The sequence below is a fragment of the Prionailurus viverrinus genome, chromosome C2 (assembly GCF_022837055.1).
Source record: "Prionailurus viverrinus isolate Anna chromosome C2, UM_Priviv_1.0, whole genome shotgun sequence".
NCBI classification, from domain to species: domain Eukaryota; kingdom Metazoa; phylum Chordata; class Mammalia; order Carnivora; family Felidae; genus Prionailurus; species Prionailurus viverrinus.
Window position 1 is genome coordinate 146,204,990 of NC_062569.1, and position 13,522 is coordinate 146,218,511.

A 13,522-nucleotide genomic window follows, 5' to 3' on the forward strand; every position below is an offset into this window, starting at 1 on the left:
AGACAAGGAAACTCGTCTTTGTCCAGAGGGCAGCTGCCTATGGGGAACCTGCCACCGTGCTGCCTCCGTGAGGCCGCCAGCCCTAAACTCTATACGTAACAAAGTTCTCAAACCCCGAGAGCACAAACCCAAGGGTCGGGCAAATGCGTCACTTTCTGCTTGAAACTACCCGTATTTCAAACAACAGTTAACAAAACTCACAGGTGCATGTGATAACCTCCCTCCCTCCCTCCCTCCCGATGCGTCTGCTTGACTCAGACTTCAAAACTCAATCAGAACTGGGAAAAGTCAAGATGTAAGTCCGATCAACTCCTCCTAGTTTTTCAAAGTCAAAAAGGAAAGTGGGCTTGCTGCTTTTTATTATCATTTTTTTTTTTTTACCTTAAATTCCACAGCACTCTGAAAACCTTAACTTGCGGTGTTTGGGAGGGGGTGCGGGCAGAAGAAAATAGAAACCCCGCTCTCTGCTTAGCAGCAGACCAATGGGTTTATTTCTGGCAGCAAATCCAAACTGAGAACATTGATCTGGTACAGAATGCCTGCAAACAGACATTCACATCATGAAACCACTAAATGTGATTCCGCCTTTTGGGGCTGCCCAGGTTAATCCAAGTCCTTCCTTAACATTTTTCCAGTCTCTCGCACTGACCTGGTGACCTTATCCACCATAGGAAAGAGACAAACCTTCCAAGCTCAGCGATTGTGACTCCATTGGCCTATTCTCCTTGCTCTGCTCTTTCTCTGTACCATTCAAATTGTAGGCACTCGAGATATACACATAAAAGTGGCCAGAATGGAAAGAAGAAAAATATAGTAGCTGGACATATTCCTGAGTTGATTTTTCCAACCACCTACACAGTCATTCATTCAGAAAATATACACCGAGCACCTACCATGTTCTTGAAGCCAGAGATACAACACAGAACAAAAGAGACACATTCCCTACTCTCGTGAAACTGATACCGTAGCCCCGGGAAGGCACACAATAAAAGTGAAAGGCACCAGGGAGAAATGGAGAATGAATTTCCTTACGACCACGACAAACAGCTTGGAATGCCCTGGACTATATAACACACGTTCACATTGATCCAGAATCATTCCCTAATCTCACTGTTCTGTCTGAAACACTGCATTGACCGCCACAAGCGCATCATCACAGAAACGAAGGCAGTGGCAACAGGAGGAGAAAACCTCCATTTCGTGTTCCAGTGAGTTCATAGGGAACTCAGACAGGCACCAGATGTTAAGCTATTCCCATACTGGAATATTCCCTACCAGGTCACACATCATATGATTCTCAGAGGGAACTTTCCAAGAAGGAGGATCTCCTTTTTACTGGCAGTAAGTATATTTCAAAGCAGTTAAACTCATGCCTCTCTGACTGGCATCTTTAAGAAGAAAAGAAAAAAAAAAAAAACAAAACAAAACCTCAACTCACTGGAGGGAAAAGAAACAGATCAACTGTCCAAACACGACCATTTATGGGATCTAGAGTCCAAAGAATATCATGTGCTGCATTTTTAAAGTAAAACAAATAAACATTTCCATAACTAAAGGCCATGACTAATTTCTTAGAGGTTTTTTTTTTTTTTTAATAGACGTTAAGATCCCTGGATGTATCTATGTATCTATGGTTTACCAATAAATAATACAGAGCTCAGAACAAGTGTTAGCCATGGTTCCATTTTAAGAATCACAGAGATTTAAGTTTAAAAGCAGGAAAGAATGACTGTGGAAAAAGTGAATGAGAGAAAAGCGAAATTGTCACCTCACACCTCAGGCCCACCAGGGGGACCCTCCTCTACCATATGTATCAAAAGTCTGCAAATATAAATTGACAGACATATTCCCAACAACAAATTTTTGGTTAGGCTTGTTTCGGCCAAGAGAAGAGTAATCAAGTTAAAAGCCTCAGGAGAGGTTTCCTAAAGGAAATGGCCCCAACCTTCAAGAATTACAGCGTCTCCATGCATCATCGTGACAGGTCCTGTTATATTAATAGCATTTTTAGTAGCAAGATTCTTTTCAGCCAGCCAAGGTAGGAAAGAAGTCATTTTTATCTTCAGAACTAGAATTTAGAGATGAATGCCAAATCTCCTAAATCCTACCAAGAGAAATTCTCAGGGGATGACCTACACAGAGTCAGCAGGAAGTCTGAGGCTGCTAAAGAACAATCAGTTTCTAGGGACTGCTGAAATAGCCCTTGGTTGGAAAGCTTTTCCAGAAAGGTCGGTGACAACCACGAGGGCCCATGTGGCCTTGGTGGAGGACTCAGAAATAACAGAAGCATGAAAACTTGAAACTGCCCGTTGCATCTGACAGACACAATCTCCCCTTGCAGGGACAACCCCCCACCCCCTGCCAGAGTCAACCCCCAGAATGCTGTTCAATCCTTTTCATGTACAAATGTAAAATGCCAGCTACTTCCATTATCTGAGTACCTCCCTGTCCTCGGTTTAACCCTATCGTTTATTTTCATTTCAAACAAACAAACAAACACCCAGTTTGTATCTTACATTTGCACCAGCTTTGTTCCTGTGAAGCAGGAAGCAACTTCAGGGCAGAAAAGTGGCTTTCAATTTCTTGGTGGCCTCTATGGAGGCTAGAAGGGTTCGACTCGAGACAAGGAGTCAGTAAACATTCATGCGTTTTAGTAACAAAAGCAAAGGGTACCTCACCAACATGATCATGGCACCATCAGCAGGTAAGAGAAGAAAAATTAAGGTGAGACCGAAATACAAAAGGCCAGGATAGAAATTAAAAAGAAGAGCGTCAGGGGAAAAAAAAAAAAAAAAAAAAAAGGAGTACTCAATCTCAAACCAGAAACCGTCACCAGTTTTAAACTCATTAAAACTATCACTTCCTTATGTAGAATGTTAGTGGTTCCTAACAGCTTGCACTTTCAGGGGGCAGTGGGAGGGGTATTAAGCAGGAGGTGCTGGGTAAGATTTTATTACAAGAATAAATCTCAGTATTTAAACCTCTCTCACACTTTCTTTCCAAAGGTCTAAGTTCTGGCTACTCTAGCCTGCCCCAGGGCCTTTGCCCATGCTCTTCCTTCTACCCACAACACTCCTTCTCTCAGGCATCTACCTCGCTCACGCTCCAGTTCACTGTAATTCTGACTCAAATGCTGCCTTCTCAGGGTGACCTTTCCTGGCCTCTCTACCCAAAATGACAACCCCTCCTGCAGACCTCAATCCTTATCCCTCTTCTTTGTTTTTCTCTTCCTCCTTAGAATTTATCACAGTGGTTAACAGTGTATTTCACTTATCTTTTTTTATCCTCTATCCTTCCCCACTACAACCTAAGCTTCAGGAAAGCTGAAAGTTTTGCCTTGTTTACTGCTGTATCCTCAGTGCCTAGAACATTGCCTGAAAGGTAAAAGGTGTAAGGTGCTCAGTGGAAAAATACTGAATGAATGAATGAATGAATGAATGATAAAATGAACTTTCACCTAGGATGCAAAAACTCCTACAACCACAATAAAATGTAGGTGTGAATGTTAACACCACACACACTGGGTAAAAATACCACAGTGTGGACTAGAGAAAACACACATCAGACTTAAACACGCTGGCCTCTCCCACCAGGGTGCCTTGAAGACACTCCAGTCTTCAACGTGCCTGTTGCTCTGTGTCCCTTCCACCTAGAGAGCTGTGTAGGTCCCTCATCCCAGACCATTCGACCCCACCGTGCTCCCCTCATCCCCCAATTACCTGGCCAAAGAATGAAGGCCTGGCACCTGCCTCATGTCACTTAATTCTTGCCCTCAACTCATAGCTGCCTCCTCTTCTAAGAGAGGACCTTGCAGGGGTTTAGGGAAAGGCTCAACAGTCGAGAGGATACCCCTCCCCATCACGTGGGTAGACAGTGCAGGACAGCTCAGCCTAAGATGATCCAGACACAATGGGGGCATGGGCGACATAGTAGGGCCACAGGCAGGGGGTCACTCTGACAGGGTCAGAAAACCGAGATTCTCAGGGTCTGAGCTCAAGGGCACTAAAGGGAACGTGACTCTCCAACACCACGATCTGTCTCTTAATATGATCAATTTAATTTTTCAAGTAATCACTGCAAATTCCTGTAAATCCACCCAATGAAATACACAGTGAAAAGGTATCTCAAGGAACTTTATCAAGAAGTATGGTCATTAGGGTGGTTCATGCATTCATCAGCTAAGTGGTCCTTTCTTAAGGACTGCTTTTTCCAATTTATTAGCCTGCTTAAACTTATAACTACATGTGTACATTGAAAAAAAATGTCAAACTCCTGGCTTTGATAGTTTACTCTAATTATTTAAGAGGCAACCATCAGGGGACACTAGGTGAAGGGTATACTTTCAGTATACGAGTTCCTCTGAACCTGTGATTATTTCCAAATTGAAAAAACAAAGCCTTACCTGAAATATTGTGGTTAAACAAAATTTTTGTTTAAAAGTGAGAGTTCTGCAAAATGAAACTTTAAAAATTTTTTTAACGTTTATTTATTTTTGAGAGAGACAGAGACAGAATGCGAGTGGGTTAGGGGCAGAGAGAGAGGGAGACACAGAATCCGAAGCAGGCGCCGGGCTCCAAGCTGTCAGCACAGAGCCCGCCGTGGGGCTCGAACTCATGAACTGTGAGATCATGACCTGTGCCGAAGTCAGACGTTCAACTGACTGAGCCACCCAGGCACCCCTAAAATCTGCTTTTACAGCTGAAAGCCATCGAAAACACTCTAATATAAGTTTCCACAAATTAGGCAATAATAAGCATGCACTGAGCATCATCTAGCATCTATTATTAGGAAATACAAAGCAAACACAGACCAATGGTCTAAAATGAGGTTGAACTGAGAGGTAGAGTTGAGTGGCAATGCGTTTCTGTCTTAATAAATAAAGTCGTGTGCAAAACTGAGTTGCTATCGTCTGGTGCCAGCCAAGGTTCAGATGCAATATGGCACCAGGATGGACCCTTCCCTCGCTGATAAAAACTAAAAACTTGGGACCAAAGGAAAAAAGCAAGTACCCAAAGACTGCAAAGTGTAAGCAAAAGCAAGCGGACTAGGGAAGGGAGTCAAAACCTGAAGAGGCCGGGCACACGGGAGTGAGTTTCCTGGTTTTCTCTCCCAGCCTTGCCCGGAAGGCGTGCACCCAGCATACCCAGACACAGGCGAAGCAAAAATTCTCAGGACACGCCCGGCAGTTCTGGCCAGAGAACCAAGGTAAGTGGTCCCTGAAACCAAAGGAGTGAGGGGGATCTCAGAGAACAGAGAGGCGGAGAAGCAAACCCACTCATGCCGCGTATAAACGCACATGAGTTCCGGGCTCACCCCTCAGAGGCACATGCCTCGGACTGACCCAAAGCAAGACGGCAAAGGCTTTGAGAACTGAATTATGATACAAACCACAGCCCACGTCCCAGACGAGCCAGTGGCACACGTGGGGGACAAGTGAGACCAAAGTGACACTGGAGCCACCACCCACCAAAGAGGAGGCAGAACTTGTAATCTGAACCTAGCCAGGCTGATTACCTGCCAAAACAGCGAAAAAAGAAAGACCAACATTTTCCGGGTGATTTTAACGGGACTTAGGGTCTCCCGATATAATACTTAAAATGTCCACGATGTATTCCAAAGAACCAAGAAAAGCTAACCAATTCTCAAGAGAAAAGACAATCCATAGATGTCAATCTTCAAATGACCCAGGTGTTGGCATATCAAACAAAGACTGTTAAGGCTGCTATTACATGGTTGAAACCGCAGCCCAATGTGTTCTGGGACTCCCACACTAGGAAATGTATGCAAAGCGCACCCAAAGTGATCAACGGAGTGAGAAAAAATTCGTCGAGGTTAAAATGTTTTTCTTCTGAAATCTCCTCTCCAAAAAAATTAACTAAAATAAAGCAGCTACTCTAACTGTGCTCCCTGAGTAAAGGTAAGCACTCTTGAAATAAATCAAATCCTCAATTGCTTGCAGTGTCTACACAAAATCATTATGAACATAACTATTGTACACGAGCAGAGGAACAGAACACAAAAAAGAAAGGTAAAACGTATTATGATCCAAGAGAGAACATGCAAGCTGCATCTTTAATCACGTTGATGTTACGTTGTCCCCCGTACTGCATGAGAAAACATTCCAGTTAATAGAAAATCACCCCATGGCCAAGGTCTCTGGGCAGAGAGGAACAAAGAAAACTATTCCTGTAACTTTACATTGTTCAGAGGAAAAAGGGGGAGAGGGGCACCTGGGTGGCTCAGTTGGTTAAGCATCCAACTTCAGCTCAGGTCATGATCTTGTGTTCTGTGAGTTCGAGCCCCGCATCGGGCTCTGCACTGACAGCTCAGAACCTGGAGCCTGCTTTGAATTCTGTGTCTTCCTCTCTCTCTGCCCATCCCCTACTCTCGCTCTCTCTCTCTCTCTCTCTCTCTCTCTCTCTAAAAAAGAAATAAACATTAAAAAATTAAAAAAAAAAAAAGAAAGAAAAAGGGGGAGAGAAAGAAGAAGATACAATGGAAACCAGAAATAACCTCATCACCTTGAGGACTAAGGAGCCTGGGATAATATTTTTATGGTACGGCCTGTCAGAGTCCCTAGATAAGTCAAGCGATTCAAGCGGTACCTCAAACACACAGCAGAATGGCCCAGCCCTTTCCCTGAAGAATGGGAAGGCTCCGAGTGGTCAAAGCCCAGTCTTGTGCGTCAGCCTGCCAAGGTTTGTCCTGTTCAGAATTAGACAATCAAAAAAGAGAATTCTACTGCTGTTGCGGTGGAACATCCCTGGAGCAAAACCCTTCTTATTCTCAGGAAGCAAAACTTACATTTGCGAAGCGCATCCAAGAAACTGGCTTTGAGCAGGTTAAAGTTTTCTTTAAGAATATTAATAGTATTTCACTTTCTTAGGGCGCCTGGGCGGCTCAGGCGGTTAAGCGTCCAACTCTTGATTTCAGCTCAGGTCACGATCTCACAGTTCATGAGTTCGAGCCCCCAAGTCGGGCTCCACACTGAGGGTGCAGAGTCTGCTTGGAATTCTCTCTCTCTTCCTCTCTCTATCTGCCCCTCCCCTGCACACACCTGCATGTGCATACTTCTCAAAATAAACAAACTTAAAATAATAATAATAATAATAATATTTCACTTTCTCCCACACACGTGAGCACACACACTGGCAACTATTCTGGATAGAGCGATTAGGGGAAATTTTAATTTCCAAAAGTTATATTTTTTGGATTTTCTAAAGTTTCTACACTAACCCTGGAATTCATTTTAAGGAAAGAAAAATAAGTAAAACATGTTAACATGTTGTAAGTCCCTGGGTTTTTTGGATAATTGAAGAGAGTGAGGATGTGGGCACTACATTGACAGCTACAACAAACGACACCAAACCCAAACTCAAAACAGATGGCTGGGGAAATTACCTAAGGTAAAAAGAACACCATCTAGCTCGGACTTAATCACGCTTTCCCTACATTCCAACAGCACTCGGCTTGACCTGTTCACGTGGCGTCTGCGATGTGGTTATTTGTCCACTGATGTGCTGCTCTTGCTTTTTATGTATCCCCTTCCCATTTTATTGTAATTCCCCAGTGGCAGGAACCATGCTCTACCCATCCATGTCATTACTCATTAGCACAGCTCTCTTCACTGGGAGTGGTCGCCGTGCAGCCCAACTCGTAACAAGGGTACTTCAAATATAACAACTGTTAGAGCTCACGAGTGGGCCCGAGATGACCCAATTCGAATCAGATTCAAGTCAGAAGGCAACTATGAAAGCCAGGTTTCTCTGTCATTTGGCAAGGACATCGTGAAATCCAAGCATAAGGCATTTAATGATGTATGTAAATTATAATTATTAATAATACAATTTTTTCACTCCCCTGAGGTATTTAAAAACTTATTAAAATAAACATAATGATCACCCTTCTATGACTTGAAAACAGACCTCCACATTTGCAGGAGAAAGGATGAAATGTATTTATTTCAAAGTTAAATTTGAAGCAAAAATCACAAGACAACAGATTGCAAATTTAAAATTAGCTTCTGGTGGGAGGTCTTTGGTTTCAAGCCTGTTTTTTCTCTCCTGGAGGCTGAGCTTGAAGACAGGGATGGGGGGGGGGGGGTTGGGGGGGGGAGAAGCTAAGATTACACGGAGACAAAGTTCTGAAAGTTTCTGCTCAATCTTTACAAACCCATGAAAAATGTTTTTGCCAAGTCACACGCGAGCACCCCTAACATGAGAGACTAAACAGGAAAGTTTTGCAACAAATAAAAGATGATCTTTGATTTAGAAAGATTATTATTTTGACTGTATTTATTTTGCTTTTTAAAGATTATCCAAACCACAAACAAAATATATCATTGTTTTGAATTTAAGATTTTGCAGCTAGGTTTGTCTTTTTCAAACATAATCCAATATAAAGATGCTGAAGCTCAGGGATAAATTTAAAAGACCCCGAGGGCAATTCACAGGGCGAGAAAAGATTTCATAGGTACCAGGCTTTTTCTTTTCTTTTTCTTTCTTTTTTTTTTTAAGCTTTAATGCTAATGCTTTTGAATTCTTAGATGGGTGTAACCCTAATCCAAAGAAGTGGTTCCAAATTCTTTTTCCCATGAGCTCCATGCAAGACAGCAATTCCAATTATGCTAAAACATATCTGTCCCTCCCCCCTCCCAACCCCACCTTTGAAGCATTTCCATTAATTCATGCAGACACATATACAGGCTCGAAAATACATATACAAACCTACCTTCCAAGGCAACAGTGGTTCCCAGCCCAACGTGCCCCAAGAGCACTGTGGCATTTAGATACTGAGATTGGAAATGGCCAGGATAAACAGTGACAGGGGCTGGGGCAAGGTATCAGCACCTGTCCCTCGCGAAGGCCGTCATGGTCTCATCTGAGTCTATGAGGAGGTGCCAAAAACCTGGAGAGGACCAAGAAGAGAAAGGAAATGGTCAGCCAGAACACAGAAAGTGGGCCTTTTTTTTTTTTTATGGCGCCCATTTTTCTCAATTCTCCAACATCCATCTTGTGTGCAAAACCCACCCCAAATCACACAGTGCAACAGCTGGCCGCAGGTACAAAGTGACAGGCATAATCAGATAAATAAATACGTATGAGTGTGTTTATACTGACGGAAAGAAACAGTCCCACGAGCTACGTTATCATTTTCCCCTATTTCTGTGGACGAAAGTCTCCGATGACAGAAACAGGTTACTTCGGATGATTTCCAGGGCTCTTCTTCCTCTCCACAAGGTCTCAAGGGACAGACACACATACAAGGAAACAAGGGAGTCTCAGCTATTACCAAAGCAGGGCTATATTTATAATGAAGGTTGTAGAAAATGTTAAAAGGCAGGAAAACCAAAGACCTAATTAAATACACAGACCTCGTGGCTTACATGTTTGCAGCTGGCAAACTTCAGAGACCACTCATGAAGAATATGTACAGAAAAGAACTTAGCAAAATATCTAAACTGTTATTTAACAAAGAAGAGAAATTGACGAGGATAACTCCACGAAAGTGCAGTTTGGATGGTTTTTTGGCAGCTACTGAGTAAGAAAGGAAGAGAGACTGCGGGTTCCCTGGGGTGGCTGCACCTCACCACTCTCCTCCTGGGCACCCATCTGTGGGGCAGCCCGCTGCAGCCACCCATTACTGGTGTTTTCAGCAAGGCGAGAACACGAGGCACCAAACGCTTAGAGCACGAACGCGGAGAAAACTGCCTATTTTGTGGAAGGCAACCCGCAGGGGCAGCCAATAAATAAATGCACACATCCACAGAGAACAGTAAGTAAAGTTGCGGTTGCTTCCTTATCTTGGAAACCAGGCTATTGAACCTGAAGTTGGTGACTCACGCTTGCAAGAAAGGGAGCACTCGGCCTTGGCAACACCCCATTATTAGCCTACAATACGTGCCCTTTCCATAATACCCCCATCGCTGGCTTGTTCTCACTCTTCCCCTAGGCATCCTCCTGAAGCTGTTCGCTGCAAATTTTCCAATTTTCAAAGCAGTTCCCGAATTGCTTAGGAACTGGCAGAAATTAATAAGCAACAGCCCATTTATATTGAAATGGACTCATTACGGTGCCAGCTGCCAATAATTTGCAAGGCTGGATTCTTGCTGGCAAACGGGGCCTGTGGGCGGCTGCCCTTTCCACCTGCACAACAGAAGCTGATAATGCATTTTTTAAACACTTTTTTAAAAAGTACACATTTTATCTACCAGAATGAAAACTTTATCTATATCCTTGTAATTCCTGAGTAGAAGAAAGATTATGGGGAAGAAGATGAAAGTTACAGAGCATTATTTATAAAACATGCAGGAGGAGTGCCTGGGTGGCTCAATCAGTCGAGCATCTGACTTTAGCTCAGGTCTTGATCTCACAGTTGGTGAGTTCGAGCCCCACGTCGGGATCTCTGCTGTTAGCGCAAAGCCCGCTTCGGATCCTCTGTCCCCCCTCTCTCTCTGCCCTTCTCCCAACGTGCTCACTCTCTCTCTCTTTCAAAAATAAATATTTTAAAAAATAAAATAAATAAAACATGGAGGAAAACAAAATTGAGTTGTATCTGGTATCATTTTTGCCTGATCTTGGTGGGAAAAAAAATTTTTACCTGAGACCCAGGGTGCAGAATTGACCTATGACGTGGACTAACGAAGAGCCTCACGTTTGTTCTTGTGCAATCAGCAGATATGCTATGGCTGCAATGTGCCAAAAGGCACCCACTTTATCTACTGTGGGTTAGCTCCACCACGGCCTTGAGATTGTGTGCCATGGCACCTTGAGAACTATTAGTCCTCTGAGTTTGCTTCAAGAACCGCAAGGAATTCAGTTTCAATGGAAGGCAGCAATGCACCAAGCTCAGCGCTGGGGGGTTTTGAGCCTGAGTCCTTGCCGCATGCATCAGGTCAAATCTCGGCTTCACCATTTACTTGCAGGGTGGTTTGGGGTAAACTGTAAATATCACCCCTCTACAAAGAGAATGGCTCCCAGACCACTGGGTTATTACGAGCACTGAGTAAGATCACCTACGTGACATGACTAGCTTAGTGCCTACCCCTTGGTCAGTTTGCAGTCAACGTTAGCTATTATTCCACCATTATTTAACATCTGTAAGCTGTAAAAATACTCGCTATAGAAGGCCACCGTTACAGGGACTTCCTTAAAACATGATGCCTAACTCACTGAAACTGGGCTCACAAGTCACCTTAAATCTGTTGCGAGGCAACAAGGGAATTGATTAATGCCGCCGGAAGATGTGATCTACTCGATCTGTCACAGCGCACGCACCGCGCTGACTCAATCTGGCAGCACCAGCGGCCCGTTGACGTTACGCTGATGGGACGTGAACGCGGAATGTACCAGGTTTTTCAGTCTCGTTCTAATTCATCGTCAACTCACATAGTCAGTTTCTGTGTCAGGTGTCAACCAGTTTCCACGGGGAAGTGCATGTGCTGGAGGTGGGGAAGGAATTACCAGAAGGAATCTCAGGCTTCATCTACCTGCAAAAATAGACAGGGCTGAGGGGTCCCGCTGCTCCCACCTTCCCGTCTGATGGGAGCTAACAATATGACGGGTGTCAGAAATAGTGTGTCCATGACAGTTAATCCATAGCTTTTCCTAAAAAGTCTGCCAGGCCGGAACTCTTCTTTTTCACCTTCAAAAAACACTCATAAGGGGCAGCCTGTCGTTTTTAAGTCCTTACAAGTTCCAGACACCAAAGTATATAGAGAAAGGGGTACTGTATTTGCCCTCAAAGTATCCAAGCTCATGTAGAAGGCTCTATTACGTATGTGACCTTGGGCAAGTATCCATCCTGAAACTCAACAGGGAAAATGTGAGATTATCTCCCTTACTTTCTGACCTACAAAGATTGTTAAAAGACAGAAATTAAAGAATCAACACAAAACACTACAGGAACTATAAAATGCTACATAAGTATGTTCACTCTTTTTTTTTTTAATCTTTTTTTTTTTTTTTTTGGAGACAGGGAGAGACACAGCATGAACAGGGGAGGGTCAGAGAGAGGGAGACACAGAATCAGAAGCAGTCTCCAGGCTCTGAGCTGTCACCACAGAGCCCGACGCGGGGCTCGAACTCACGGACCGCGAGATCATGACCTGAGCCAAAGTCGGATGCTTAACCGACTGAGCCACCCAGGCGCCCCTTTTTTTTAATCTTTAAAAAAAATTTTTTTACATTTATTTATTGTTGAGAGACAGAGCACAAGCGGGGGAGGGGCAGAGAGAGAAGGAGACACAGAATCCGAAGCAGGCTCCAGGCTCTGAACTGTCAGTGCAGAGCCCGACGTGGGGCGCGAACTCACAAACCGTGAGACCATGACCCGAGCCGAAGTTGGACGCTCAACCGAGCCACCCATGCGCCCCTAAGTATGTTCACTCTTAGGCTATTCATCATGACTTAGTGCCCAAAACGATTCCATGATTAGTGAATTAATGAGAATCAGGAAGTTTCCCCTCACCTTGAACCTTAAAAATAAGAAGCAGAGGGAGGAGGGTTATAGAGATCTCGGATCAAAATTCTGAACAAGTCAGAATCCTGAATATTTATATGTAGTAAGCACCCCAAAAAATAACTTTTAGTATTCACTTAGTCTAAAAACCAGTACTGGGTAGACGGATGGATGGATGAATCTGAGTCACTGAAAAATTTTACATGGTTCAGAAATTAAAGAAAATTCACTGGTCATCTTCTTTACTTATTTTTATACCATTACTTTATTCAGCAAAGGACTCAGTAGTGTGTGACTTTCCAAGATACATGATCTAAACCAGAATAGAAGAAATTACTACAAGCCAACTCAAATTGGGAAAACATGGCACTTATAAAATTCGCAATTCCAAATCAATTGCTCAGAAGAAGGATGAATGTTCTTGGTACTAAAATCAGACAGGAATTCCCACTGAGATCCTCTGAGGCCACTGTGATACGGTAAGCAATGCCGTGGACCACATCTTTCCACATGGGCTCAGGGACACATTTCATACGGACGTTTCTTCTTGATAGCCGATTAAAAAAGAAAATCACAACTCAGTGACAGAAGTTCTGAAGAAGCAGGACACTGCTGAAGAGCAGAGAGGCTGCAACCTTCCAGGAAATTTTCCTTAATCACTGTTTGCTCTCCACAGAGTGCTGAGGGGTGGTGAGCTTAAGGTAGGGTTCTCTGGCTCACGCCCAACTATCGCTGTGTCAAGCTATGACAACCATCCCCATCTGGCATGAGGGGAGGGTTCCACGAGGGGGGAGTCTGTTTGCCTTGTGTGAAAACGGACACTCCAGGCCCACCTTCCCCTCCCAGGAGAACCATGTGACCCCTAAGGGCAGAACCAGGATTCTTATCATAGAGGAACGAGCCATGACGGGGGGTCCAAACTCCTAGCGCATGAATGACATACATGGCTTCAGCCTGGCCACGTTTTCGAGACAGGTGAAAACAGGCACCCAAATCAGCTGAACAAAATCCCTGGAAGCTCCCATATCCAAACACTGCACTAGTTTCGAGCAATGCTATTTCC

The 13,522-nt window shown here is 43.9% G+C and overlaps 1 protein-coding gene across 6 annotated transcripts in view; it reads right to left on the reverse strand.

The window, feature by feature from the left end:
* The window catches only part of TIAM1 (TIAM Rac1 associated GEF 1), a 396,054-nt gene that overhangs the window by 137,119 nt on the left and 245,413 nt on the right, over positions 1-13,522 (reverse strand). For all 6 annotated transcript variants that reach the window (XM_047874694.1, XM_047874692.1, XM_047874689.1 and 3 more), the window contains one exon: positions 8,731-8,907. The gene's annotated coding sequence lies outside the window, so the exon portion shown is untranslated. The remainder of the gene's footprint in view (positions 1-8,730; positions 8,908-13,522) is intronic.